Source organism: Somniosus microcephalus, chromosome 10 (genome assembly GCF_052327205.1).
Source record: "Somniosus microcephalus isolate GS21.2 chromosome 10, FLI_Smic_1.0, whole genome shotgun sequence".
Lineage (NCBI taxonomy): Eukaryota > Metazoa > Chordata > Chondrichthyes > Squaliformes > Somniosidae > Somniosus > Somniosus microcephalus.
The window spans coordinates 192,269,665-192,283,858 of record NC_140996.1 but is presented as its reverse complement, the minus strand read 5'-3'; the positions used below and the strand labels follow the sequence as shown (position 1 = coordinate 192,283,858).

At 46.4% G+C, this 14,194-nt stretch overlaps 1 long non-coding RNA gene across 1 annotated transcript in view; it reads right to left on the bottom strand.

Moving 5' to 3' along the window:
• Window positions 1–450: 450 nt before the first annotated feature.
• LOC147111952 (uncharacterized) overlaps window positions 451–14,194 on the bottom strand; it is a 362,777-nt gene continuing 349,033 nt past the window's right edge. Inside the window, exon 3 of the long non-coding RNA XR_015079787.1 lies at window positions 451–1,065. This is a non-coding gene — a long non-coding RNA (uncharacterized LOC147111952). The remainder of the gene's footprint in view (window positions 1,066–14,194) is intronic.

Below are 14,194 nucleotides of genomic sequence, written 5' to 3'. Positions count from 1 at the left end.
TTACGAACTGTTATGACGTCAAGAGGCTGTCTAAGCAGCCAATCAAAAGGCAGAATTCTCGCAGAGAGTGATCAAGGAAGTAGGTAAGCCCTTAATATTCTAACCTTTTAAAATAGTTGGAGAGAGCAAAAGAAAGATTGGGGTTCCCACATGGGGAAGGGCAAACCTGAAATAAAGGTGCACAAACTTCAAAAAAAATGTTAAAAATGTCTTGCAAAGTTTCTTAAAAATTTTAATTTTTATTAAAATGGACAAATTTCACACTGCACAAAATTAAAATTAGTTCTCCAGGCTCTTAATGTTTGTTTAGCAGCCAATACGCTGTTAAAGCCCCACTTACACCTAATCTCTTTGAATCTAACTTTTAATTTAACAGTGTACTTACTGCGGAAGAGCCGAAGTTTTCATCAGTTTCAATGATTTACGAGATTTCACTGATTGTCAGCTCTGTGGGGGTGGGGGAGTTCTGCTTCAGTAGGGGCTTGTGGCAAAGGATTTCTGCCTTTGCCAAGAAGGTTGGTCATCATCTGACTTTTGTTTGGAAGGCCAGGAGTTTTATTAATTCTTTATGGTCCGCTTTTTTCCAGTCAGTCTCCGATGAACAGGTTTGGGTGGTTTTCTGATTGGTGCATGGCTTCATTCTGAGTTCCAGTTTGTGCAGTTTGATGATCCTTTTTCCACTTTCAGGCTGAGTTGTACATTATCCTTGAGTTTTTGTAAAGCTGATTCTTCCACCTGCATGGTTCCCAAGATAGGTTTCTATATTTTTGTTTTAGGTGATGTGTCACATAACGTTAAGCTCATAACACCACATATGGGTACAAATACTGTTGGAATGTTGAGACAACTCACCGTTTTTAATATATAATTGATGACAACAATGTTCCCCATGGGTAACTCCATAGATTTGTGCTTGTTGGATCAAGAAAAGAAGATCGAATGAAGGGATGTCGAGATGCTCTGCACCCACACGCAAAATCTGTTTCCTTTTTGTAAAAGACCAGCTGTTTCATTGACTGCAACTAGGCAACATGATATGCCCAATGTCCCCTACCATGTAGTCTCCTGGAAGAGACAAAAGAAAATCCTAGGTCAATTCAGGGACAATTTATTCTGGGATATTTCTCTTTGCAGCCCCCCCCCAACCCCCCCAACATAAAGAAGGTAATTAAAAGCAACTTCCAGGAGATAACAATGACCACGATAGATAAAGAGGAGGTACTTAAAGGATTTGCAGTCTTCAAAGTAGAAAAGTCACCTGGTCTGGATAGGATGTATCCTACGTTACTGAAGGAAGTAAGGGTAGAAATTGCAGAGACTCCAGCCACAATCTTCAAATCCTCCTTGGGTATGGGGGTGGTGCCAGAGAACTGAAGGATTGTATATGTTACACCTCTGTTTAAAAAATGGGATTGGGATTACCCCAGCAACTACAGGCCAGTCAGCCTAACGTTGGTGGTGGGGAATCTTTTAGAGACAATAATTCAGGACAAAATTAATTGGCATTTGGAAAAGTTTGGGCTAATAAATGAAAGTCAGCACGGATTTGTTAAAGGCAAATCTTGTTTGACTAACTTGATCGAGTTCTTTGATGAAGTAACGGAGAGGATTGATGAGGGTAGTGTGGTTGATGTTGTGTATATGGACTTTCAAAAGGCGTTTGACAAAATACCACATAATAGACTTGTTAGCAAAATTAAAACCCATGAATTTAAAGGGGCAGCGGCAGCAGAGATACAAAATTAGTTAAGGGACAGAAAGCAGAGAGTAGTGGTGAAAGGTTGTTTATCCAGACTGGAGGGAAGTATACAGTGGTATCCCCATATCCCTTGATCCTTTAGCCTTAAGAAATATATCCAACTCCTTCTTGAATATATTTAATGAATTGGCCTCTACTGCCTTCTGTGGTAGAGAATTCCACAGGTTCACCACTCTCTGGGTGAAGAAATTCCTCCTCATCTCTGTCCTAAATGGCTTACCCCTTATCGGTTGACTGTGACCCCTGGTTCTGGACTCCTTCCTGCATCTAGTCTGTCTAGTCCTGTTAGAATTTTCTAAGTTTCAATGAGATCCCCTCGCATTCTTCTAAACTCCAGTGAGTACAAGCCCAATCGACCCAATCTCTTCTCATACGTCATTCCTGCCATCCTAGGTATCAGCCTGGTGAATCTTCGCTGCACTCCTTCCATGGCAAGAACATCCTTACTCAGATAAGGCGACCAAAACTGCACACAATACTCAAGATGTGGTCTCACCAAGGCCCTGTGCAACTGCAGCAAGACGTCCTTGTTCCTGTACTCAAACCCTCTCGCTACAAAGGCCAACATACCATTTGCCTTCTTAACTGCCTGCTGCACCTGCATGCTTACCTTCAGCGGCTGGTGCACAAGGACACCCAGGACTCGTTGCACTTCCCCTTCTCCCAATCTATTGCCATTCAGATAATAATCTGCCTTCTTGTTTTTGACACCAAAGTGGATAACCTCGCATTTATCCATGTTATATTACATCTGTCATGCTTCTGCCCAATCACCCAACCTGTCCAAATCATCCTGGAGTTTCTCGGCATCCTCCTCACAGCACACACGGCCACCCAGCTTTGTATCATCTGCAAACTTGGAGATATTACATCTAGTTCCCTCGTCCAGATCATTAATATATATTGGGAATAGCTGGGGTCCAAGGACCGATCCCTGCCGTACCCCACTAGTCACTGCCTGCCTTTTATTCCAACTCTTTGCTTTCTGTCTGCCAACCAGTTCTCTATCCAAGTCAATACCTTACCCCCAATCCCATGTGCCTTAACTTTACACGCTAATCTCTTATGCGGGACCTTATCGAAAGCTTTTTGAAAATCCAAATACACCACATCCACTGGTTCTCCCTTATCTATTATACCAGTTACATCCTCAAAAAATTCCAGTAGATTAGTCAAGCACGATTTACCTTTTGTAAATCCATGTTGACTTTGTCCGATCCGGTCACTGTTTTCCAAGTGCTCTGCTATTACATCTTTTATAATGGACTCTAGCATTTTCCCCACTACTGATGTCAGGCTTACCGGTCTGTAATTCCCCGCTTTCTCTCTACCACCTTTTTGAACAGTGGGGTAATATTAGCTACCCCCCAATCCATGGGTACTGTTCCAGAGTCTATCGAATTTTGGAAGATGTCCAGCTATGCATCTACTATTTCTAGGGCCACTTCCTTAAGTACCCTAGGATGTAGATTATCAGGCCCTGGGGATTTATCGGCCTTCAATCCCGTCAATTTCTCTGATACCATTTCCCTACAAATACTGATTTCTATCAGTTCCTCCCTTTCATTAGACCCTATGTTCCCCGACATCTCTGGGAGGTTATTTGTGTCCTCCTTTGTGAAGACAGAAACAAAGTATGTATTTAATTGGTCTGCCATTTCTTTGTTCCCCATTATAAAGTCCCCTGATTCTGACTGCAAGGGACCTACGCTTGACTTCACCAATCTTTTTCTCTTCACATATCTATAAAAGCTTTTACAGTCAGTTTTTATGTTCCCTGCAAGCTTACTCTCATACTCTATTTCCCCCCATCTTAATTAATCCCTTTGTCCTCCTTTGTTGAATCCTAAACTGTTCCCAATCCTCAGGTTTACTGCTTTTTCTGGCCAATTTATATGTCCTCTCCTTGGATCTTATGCTATCTCTAATTTCCCTTGTTAGCCACGGTTGAGTCACCTTTTTTATTTTATTTTTATGCCAAACTGGGATGAACAAATTCTATAGTTCATCCATGCGATCTTTGAATGTTTGCCATTGCCTATCCACCGTCAACCCTTTGAGTGACATTCCCCAATCAATCCTACCCAACTCGCACCTCATACCATCATAGTTTCCTTTATTTAAATTCAGGACCCTAGTCTCTGAGTCAACTACTTCACTCTCCATCTTAATGAAGAATTCTATCATATTATGATCACTCCAACCCAAGGGGCCTCGCACAACAAGATTGCTAATTAATCCTTTCTCATTACATAATACCCAGTCTAAGATGGCCTGATCTCTAGTTGGTTCCTCGACATATTGGTCCAGGAAACCATCCCGTATGCACTCCAGGAATTCCTCCTCCACAGTAATGTTACTAATTTGGTTAGCCCAATCTATATGTAGGTTAAAGTCACCCATGATAACTGCTGTGCCCTTATTGCACACTTCTCTAATTTCAATTTTAATGCCATCCCCAACCTCCGCATTACTGTTTGGAGGTCTATATACCACTCCCACTAATGTTTTCTGCCCCTTGGTATTTCTCAGTTCTACCCATACAGATTCCACATCATCAGAGCTAATATCCTTCCTTACAATTGTATGGACTTTCAAAAGGCGTTTGACAAAGTACCACATAATGGACTTGTTAGCAAAGTTAAAGTCCATGGGCTAAAAATTCAGTTGGGCGCCGTTTGGGGCGCCAAGCTCGCCTGGGCGCCGGAATTACCGCTGCGAGCGGAGCCACTTGCGCCATCCGGATATTCAGTTTCTGCGCCCCAAATGGAAACGGGCCGCTAATCGAGGCTTTCCGCGCCCCGCTTGGGGCGCTGAAACTGAATTTCGGCGCGCTAAGGGCCGCAGCGCCACATGCTGCGGCACGGCACGCTGCGGTACTGCAGGCCTTCCTCCCACTGTTAAGGGGGAGGTGCCTGCAACAGCGCGATCCCCGCTCGCGAGTGCCGGCAAATGAGCCCGGCACCAAGGAGAAGTGCCGGGCTCTCGGGAAACAGCCGGCAATGCCGCGGGGGGGGGTGGTGTAGGAGGCCAGGGACGGAGGTGCAGGCAGGCGGCCGCCGAAAAAGCGGCCGGCCGCACCTCCACCTTAACTAGCGCCACTACCGCCACAGGTAGGCCCCTGTGTACCGGTCGCTATTTGCGGCCGGCGCTGAAGAGGCGGGCGCGACCAAATATGGTCATCGGGGCGGGAGCGGGGCGCTGCGCACACCGATGACGTCATCGGTGGTGGCGCAGCGCTACAGGCTAACGCCACCATTAGCGCCCCGCTAAATATCGCGGTAGGTGTGGCCAGTGGCGCTAAAGCCACTGAGTGCCCTCTTTGGGCGCAAACTGGTGGCGCAGGCCACTGAATTTCTAGGCCCATGAGTTTAAAGGGGCAGTGGCAGCAGAGATACAATATTAGCTAAGGGACAGAAAGCAGAGAGTTAGTGGTGAATGGTTATTTTTTAGACTGGAGAGAAGTATACAGTGGTGTCCCCCAGGGCTCGGTATTAGGACCACTGCTCTTTTGATATATAATAATGACCTGGACTTAGGTATACAGGGCATAGTTTCACAGGTTGCAGATTACGCGAAACTTGGAAATGTAGTAAACAATGAGGAGGATCATAACAGACTTCAGGAGGACAGACAGACTGGTGAGATGGGAAGACACATGGCAGATGAAATTTAACGCAGAGTAGTGTGAAGTGAAGCAGCCCGCATCTTTTAATGTGGGGTCGGGAAGAGCTCTCCTACTCCTGGCTCCATATTGAGGAAAGTATGGGGGCCTTCCTGCTGCGTTGTGCTGTGTGAGTTCAGCATGTGGCGAGTGAAAGTCTAGGGCATTCAAAAATCTGAAACGGGTCCTTTAAGATGCACAGGGCCCTAATGTGTGTAAATTATACTGGCGTTAAAATGTTCTTGACGTGCTCCTGCCACGAGCCCATCTACCTTATACAGTATGGCGGGCGACACACGCCGCAAATGTGCATGCACTTCCTGTCCACCATATTGGAGGCTTTGGAGCAATGTTCCTCCTAATTTCTTTTGGGTGGGCGATCTCTTTAATGGCCCATTCAAAATTCTGCGCATGCGCGAAACGTCCCATTGAAAAGCTGGTGATCGGTCTGCACGGGATCTCTAGATAGCCGCGCAGCTGTGCAGCTTAACGGGAACGTTGTTTAGGAGGCGGTTTAGCGCCAGAAAAATGAATTTTTAGGCCAGAAGCTCTGATTCCCAAGAGAGGCCTTGATAATGCTGTGCTACAAGCATGCTCATAGATAACCTCTCGTTAACATTCACTGTAGGGCAGACATTCTTAATGGCACTAAGGTCAGCTGTGCCCTTAAATCTTCCTCCATCTCATTTCAAGCTGTACTATGGGGCAGTTGGCCACAAGCCTCTTTCTTCTTAGGCAGTCCCTCGGAACCGAGGATGACTTGCTTCCACATTAAAAATGAGTTCTCAGGTGACTGATGAATCCAATGCAGGACCTACAGTCTCTGTCACAGGTGGGGCAGACGGTGGTTGAAGTGGCAGGTGGTTGGGGTGTTTGGGTTGACTTGCGCTGCTTGCACTTGGCTTCTGCTTGCTCCCGGCAGAGAGACTCGAGGTGTTCGGCGCCTTCCCGGATGCTTCTCCTCCACTTCGTGCGGTCTTGGGCCAGGAATTCCCAAGTGTCAGTGGGGATGTTGCCCTTTTTCAAGGAGGCTTTGAGGGTGTCCTTGAAGCGTTTCCTCTGCCCACCTGGGGCTCTCTTGCCGTGTCGGAGCTCCGAGTAGAGTGCTTGTTTTGGGAGTCTCGTATTGGGCATGTGGACGATTTGACCCGTCCATCGGAGCTGATCGAGCATTGTCAAAGCTTCCATGTTGGGGATGTTGGCCTGAGCAAGAACACTGACGTTGGTGCGCCTATCCTGCCATTGGATTTGCAGGATCTTGCAGAGGCAGCGTTGGTGGTACCTCTCCAGTGCTTTTAGGTGCCTGCTGTACATGGTCCATGTCTCTGAGGCATACCGCAGGGCAGGTATCACTGCTGCTCTGTAGACCATGAGCTTAGTGCTGGGTCTGAGGTCCTGGTCTTCAAACACTCTCTTCCTCTGGCGGCCGAAGGCTGCACTGGCACACTGAAGGCGGTGTTGGACTTCATCATCGACGTCTGCCCTTGTTGACAGTAGGCTCCCGAGGTATGGAAAGTGGTCCATGTTGTCCAAGGCCTTGTCGTGGATTTTGATAATCAGGGGGTAGTACTGTGTGGTGGGGGCAGGTTGGTAGAGGACCTTTGCCTTACAGAAGTTGCCCACAAGCCACCCTCCTCACAACCATCTCATGCAGCACAACTTATGTTTCACCAGCCATCAGACCAGGAGTCAGGTGAGACCCGGGCCATTTTAACTTCCAGGCCTCATTTAAATCACCAGACCCAACTCGCACCCGAATCTAGCATCAGTGATGGTGGACTGGTGGGAGTTCAGCAAGTGCGGCAGGAGGTCATGGCTGGGGACCCATGGAAACAGTCCCCAGCAGTCAGGTAAGTGGTGGGAGGGGTAGGTGATCGGGGGAAGGAAGCCCAGGGCCCTAGGTTTCCTTGTGTATCCCAGAGGAGCACTCCTGTTTCTCCTAGCCCATAAGAAACCCTTAAAAAAAATCACCTTTTTGGCCCTCTTATAGGCCTGATGCTCCTTCACACCCAGATCTCCTAACAAGGCCGGCACCGGGTACTAAATGGTAGAATATACAAAACTGGGTAATGAGCTCCTGTGTAATACCAGAATATACACAGGTCGGGTAACGAGCTCTTGTATAACACCAGAATATGCACAGACAGGTTAACAGGCTTCTGTATAATGCCAGAATTTACAGAGACAGGATAGCAGGATCCTGTATAATACAAAAATATACGCAGACAGGGTTAATGAGCTTCTGTATAATGCCAGAATATACAGAGACCGGGTTACGTGCTCCTGTGTAATATCAGAATGTGCACAAATCAGATAATGAGCATTTGTCTTGCTTAGGTATTGATCCACAAGCTTTGGATCTCAATTCTACAGCAAGCCCCTTTTAGCGTTAAAATATAGTCACGGTCTCAATGATTTGAATTTCAATTAGGCCATTGCTTACCTGGTGCAAGGGGCTCGCTGGCTGGCCTGACCGAACCTGTTAAAATGGCATGCCGCATGAGGCCAGTAAAGATCGGGCGAGTAGGACCCTGCAAAATTTTTAACCCTTTGCACACCCCATTCTGGTGGGGGCGAGGGGTTAAAATTGGAGCTATTAATTTCAGAACTTACTACACGCTTTTTCCCAACATTGCGGAATGCAAAACATCTATTCTTCATTCAGTTCAGTTTAATGGAGCAATAATAACCATAGAGAAGTTAATTTAAAGGAAAAAGTAATGTACAGGTAAGTGTATTTCAGTCATTTCTTTTTCTTCATTTTCATGTTTATTTTCTACTGATACCCAGGTCCTGAGCATGCTTTGAGCCAGTTGTTTAAAAAAATTGCCCCCAGTTTTATTGCTACCATCAATGGGCTTTTCAATGGGAAGTCTCTGAGGATCAACAGTTTCTTCTTTTTTGAACAGGCGCCAATTTCTCTGGGGTTATTCCTGAGATAAGACGTGGTGATATGAACTTTTTCTTTATTCATTCATGGGATGTGGGCGTCGCTGGCAAGGACAGCATTTATTGCCCATCCCTAATTGCCCTTGAGAAGGTGGTGGTGAGCCACCTTCTGGAACTGCTGCAGTCCGTGTGTTAAAGGTACTCCCATAGTGCTGTTAGGGAGGGAGTTCCAGGATTTTGACCCAGCAACGATGAAGGAACGACGATATATTTCCAAGTCAGGATGGTGTGTAACTTGGAGGGGAACTTGGAGGTGATGGCGTTCCCAGGCGCCTCCTGCCCTTGTCCTTCTAGGTGGTAGAGGTCACGGATTTGGGAGTTGCTGTCGAAGAAGCCTTGGCAAGTTGCTGCAGTACATCTTGTAGATGGTACACACTGTAGCCACGGTGCGCCGGTGGTGTAGGGAGTGAATGTTTAGGGTGGTGGATGGGGTGCCAATCAAACGGGCTGCTTTGTCCTGGATTGTATCGAGCTTCTTGAGAGGTGAAGCTGCACTCATCCAGGCAAGTGGAGAGTATTCCATCACACTCCTGACTTGTGCCTTGTAGATTGTGGAAAGGCCTTGGGGAGTCAGGAGGTGAGACACTCGCCGCAGAAATACGCAGCCTCTGATCTGCTCTTCTAACCACAGTATTTATGTGTCTGGTCCGGTTAAGTTCCTGGTCAATGGTGACACCCCCCTCAGGATGTTGATGGTGGGGGTTTCGGCGATGGTAATTCTATTGAATGTCAAGAGGCGGTGGTTAGACTCTCTCTTGTTGGAGATAGTCGTTGTCTGTCACTTGTGTGGTGCGAATGTTACCTGCCACTTATCAGTCCATACCTGAATATCATCCAAGTCTTCCTGCATGCGGGGATGGACTGCTACATTATCTGAGGAGCTGCAAATGGAACTGAACACTGTGCAATCATCCGTGAACATCCCCACTTCTGACCTTATGATGGAGGGAAGGCCATTGATGAAGCAGCTGAAGATGGTTGATCCTAGGATACTGCCCTGAGGAACTCCTGCAGCGATGTCCTGTGGCTGAGATGATTGGCCTCCAACAAGCACAACTATCTTCCTTTGTGCTAGGTATGACTCCAGCCAGTGGAGTGTTTTCCCCCTGATTCCCATTGACTTCAGTTTTACTAGGGCTCCTTGAAGCCACACATGGTCAAATGTTGCCTTGATGTCAAGGGCAGTCACTCTCACCTCACCTCACATGAGCAAAGCTTAACACTGAAAACTATCACAGTGTCAATTTGATTGAAAGAAATAAGTTGCATTTATAAAGCACCTTTAACATCCTCAGATGCAGCCTAAAACACTTCACAGCTAATGAAGTACTACTGAAGTGTAGCCAATGTTGTAATATCAGCAAACATGGCAGCCACTTTGCAAGCCACAAGGAAGGTCACACAAACAGGAATGACAAAAATAAAATAATCTGTTATGGTGGTATTGGATGAGGGATAGATATTGGCCAGGACACATCATGAATAGAAGGATATGCTGATAGGGTTAGATGAAGTAGGGTGGGAGGATGCTCGTGCAGAGCATAAACACCGGCATGGACCAGTTGGGCCAGTGGCCTGTTTCTGTGTTGTAAATTCCATGTAACCACCTGTAGGTATTGCAGGTAAATGTGTGCAGTTTTATAAAGGGCTTAACCATAGGATCAGGTTGACACAGAAGTTTTATTACCATTTTGGAATGAAACATTGTTTTCCACCTACAATTTTTAATTTATAATAGATAAATACAGTTTATTTTGCACAAGTAAGTACCTCCTTGGATATTTCTTGCCTGGATGGTGGTCCAAAGGGAAGACGCAGGATTTAGAAGGGGGCAAACTCTCAACTTCTTGGAAGTGGAACTCCCTATAGTATGGTTTGTTTGAACATCCTGAAAATTCTGACAAGTTCTCTCACGAGAGACAACAAAAAAACTAAAGTCCATCGTCCAGAGGTGACGTGCAGCTGGATATGAAACTGGATTAAAAAAAAGTAGGAAACTGATCCCACTTGTGAAATGGATAGACCTAGATTTTCCCCTGCAGTGGGATTCCAGATGGAAGTTCGTTGGCGTAGGATATCGGGCCATTGGTGTGCACGCATCTGACCCCAGCGGATCTTCCAATATTAAGCTTATTACGATTTTGAATGTTAGTGATGTATTTGAGGCCACTAGATCACTCACCTTGCATGGGCAAAGGAAACTAGCTGCGACTGGAGAATTGTTTTTACATTATTTTAAATCTTCCACATTGCCAAGTGCAAATGATCTCTCTGTAATTGATTGTAGCAGACAATGTAGGCCTTTTATTTGCAAACCCCTCCTTTTGCCTCCATAACAATGCTGGACGCCTGGCAGCATTGCTAAGATGTTAATGATTGGGAAATACATCAGATGACATGGGTGGGCATGTTCAACATCCACCATTTCTGTCCGCAGAAAATCTCAGTAATGGTAACATATTAGGGAAGCAGTGGAACGGCTCACTGCAAACTTTCATTCACCACAATATCATGTCAAAATAGATGGGGAGGGAAGAGGAAAATCCCTTTGAAAGGGGCCTAGAAGTTACAGTAGACCTTGGTTGTTGAACCATTGTTGAAAAGCAAACAAATCATAGAATGGTACAGCAGAGAAGGCGGCCATTCGGCCCATCGTGCCTGTGCCGGCTCTTTGGTAGATCTAGTCAATTAATCCCACTCCCCTGCTTTTTCCACATAGCCGTGTAAATTTTCCCCTTCAAGTATTTATTCTCTTTTGAATGTTACCATTGAATCTGCTTCCACCACCCTTTCAGGCAGTGCATTCCAGATCACAACAACTCGCTATGTAAATAAAAGGTTTCCTCATGTCGCCTCTGGTTCTTTTGCCAATTACCTTAAATCTATGGGTTTAACCTGGGCGGGCTCAACAAGGTCAATCAAGGGAAAATCACGTGGGTTGGCCACAAATCGATGGAGGCAGGACTACAACCCAAAAAGTGGGAGTCCCGCCTCCATCACGTCCCCATTGACAAAATCCAGCCCATTGTGTCTGTGCCGGCCGAAAAAGAGCTATCCAGCCTAATCCCACTTTCCAGCTCTTGGTCCATAGCCTTGTAGGTTATGGTACTTCAAGTACATACCCAATTACTTCTTGAATGTGATGAGGGTTTCTGCCTCTACCATCCTTTCAGGCAGGGAGTTATAGACCCCCACCACCCCCTGGGTGAAAAAAGTTCACCTCAACTCCCCTCTAATCCTTCTCCCAATTACTTTAAATCTATGTCCCCTGGTTATTGACCTCTCTGCTGAGGAAAATTGGTCCTTCCTGTCCACTCTATGTAGGCCCCTCATAGTTTAATACACCTCAATTAAGTCTCCCGTCAGCCTCCTCTGTTCTAAAGAAAACAACCCCAGCCTATCCAATCTTTCCTCATAGCTAAAAGTCTCCAGTCCTGGCAACATCCTCATAAATCTCCTCTGTACCCTCTCTAGGTTTTTTTTATTTGCTTATGGAATGTGGGCAATGCTGGCAAGGCCAGCATTTACTGCCCATTCCTAGTTGCCCTTGAGAAGGTGGTGGTGAGCCGCCTTCCTTGAACCGCTGCAGTATATGTCATGAAGGTACTCCCACAATGCTGTTAGGGAGGGATTTCCATGATTTTGACCCAGCAATGAAGAAGGATCGGCTGTAAGAATTCGCAATAATTTACAGTTCTGAAGATCAATTTTTTTGATTAAAGAATCCCTGGGCGTTGTGCTTTTAAATTTCCAGGGATAAAAATGGCTGTCGCACCACATGGCCGAAGACAAAGGGGCTTGGAAAGCAGCTTTCTGTGTCTGGAAGTAAGGTTCAATGGAGACAAAACGTTACCACAGGACAATGCTTTGTTTACAAAGCAATTGAATGCTATTAGCATTTGTTTGTATATCGAGTGGATACATCTAAACTGCAGAAGAGACTTTTGTATCTTGAATGGGATCCGTTTAAGAACTGAATGGGTCGAAATCACCTAGCATTCTGGACAATAGAGCAGTTGTATTTCCCTTTTGTTTCAGCCCAGGGAGCTCCGGAAGACACATTAACCCAGTCCAACCACTCTGAGTTAGCCAATCACAGCTTTCTCTTGTGTATTGGACCCTTTGGGTGGGAATTTTGCACACAGCCCTTGCAAGGCAGAACGGCAGGGGGCTCACCAGGTATAAAGATAGCTGCTGAGAAGCTATCTCGCTCTCTTTACTTCGCTGGACCACAGGTGAGCAGGGTGTTCTGACTCCTCAACAAGGCAACCTAGCAGGAGTTTGGGGTGGTGATTTAAGGGAATTGCTAAGATTGTTTAAATAACATTGTAGTCATTTCATCCCTCGTTTTCACCGTCTGTAACCCCGTTATATAGTTTTACTGTAATTACTGTGTTCGTGTGGTATAGTTTATTCTTTTGATTGTAGTTTATTTAGGTAATAAAACTTGATTTTTCTCTCATCCAAACCACTTGTCCGTTTTAATATCATTAATTATAAGTTCCTCCACTCAGAACTGAAGGAGGAGTAGCGATTCGAAACCGCTGTTTGTAAATTGGCTTAGAGTGCAGCAGTAAAAGCCTGCTGACCAGGTGAATTACCGTAAACCAGGTAAAAGGTTGGAATTGGTCAGAGCTCAGAGGCAAAGGCTGCTGGCCAGGTAAATTACCATAAACCAGTTAAAAGAAGCCCCCCTTACAAATGGCGAGCCAGGTAGGAGTGGAGGCAGTTTTTGATTTAATAAGTGGTCTGGATCTGGAGAAAGCATCAGCTCTTGTTTCTCTCGTTTTCAGTATGTGGTTAGCCCTGCGGATGTTAGCAGCAGCGTGTAGGCTGACCTATCAGGGTGTAGGTGGCTGGGTTAGGAAGGGTGAGAAGAGGGTGCAGGAGGAGGTTAAAGATGCCAAGAATCGTGAGTCCCAGCTTGAAAAATGCCAGGCGGAGGTAGAACACCTCAGAGAGGTGTATGAGGCCAGAGCTAGTGGTATGAGGGTGCAGGAAGAGAATGCACACCTCACACTAGAGGTCACGAAATGCCAGGCATTTATAGAGCGCCTTGTGCAGGAAGTCACAGAGGTGAGGGACAGAGAGAGAGGAGAATGCACACCTCACCCAAGAAGCTAGCGAGGGAGAGAGCCATGCGAGAAATGAGATAGAATTCCTAAAGTACCAAATCACTGAGGCCAGGGAAAATTAGATGAGACTGCGGGAAGAGAATGCCAGGTTTGGTGAAGCAGATCATGGTCCCTGTAGGGCAGAGATAGAAAGCCTTAACGTGGCTTTAAAGGTAGCAAGGGGAATGATTTGCGTGATCAGCCCGAAGGCAGGTCAGCTGGATTTTACTGGCAGCCCAAATCAAACCGCCCCAGAGGCAACACCCAGGGAAAGGCTGGCTAGGGAATTAGAGACCCCAAGACCGCAGCCCACAGCTCTGAGTCTTGAGGAGCTCTGGCAGCGAGGAGGGGTGGACAATGGGGTGGTAGGAGAACACCAGCAGGTCCCGCTAGGCAGGCGGGGACCAGGATCAGTGTACCCCCTCCAACAATGGAGGTACGGTCCGCCCATGAGGAGTGAACCTGAGAATAGGAATCCTCAGCCCACAGCAAGTTCGAGTTCACAGGCAAGCACTGTGGCTTGTGTGGGGGGAGGAGCCATTCATGTTCACAGTAAGCTGTTTAAGCCAGGGAACAGGGAAGGAGAGTTCTGGGACCCCTGTAGAGCAGGTCCAGTAGCAGAAATCTGGGACAAGGGAGGCACACAGGGGATAGTTTTGGCCCCAGGTGAAAGGCAGGTCCAAAATTCCCCATTTAAAGCCACCTGGG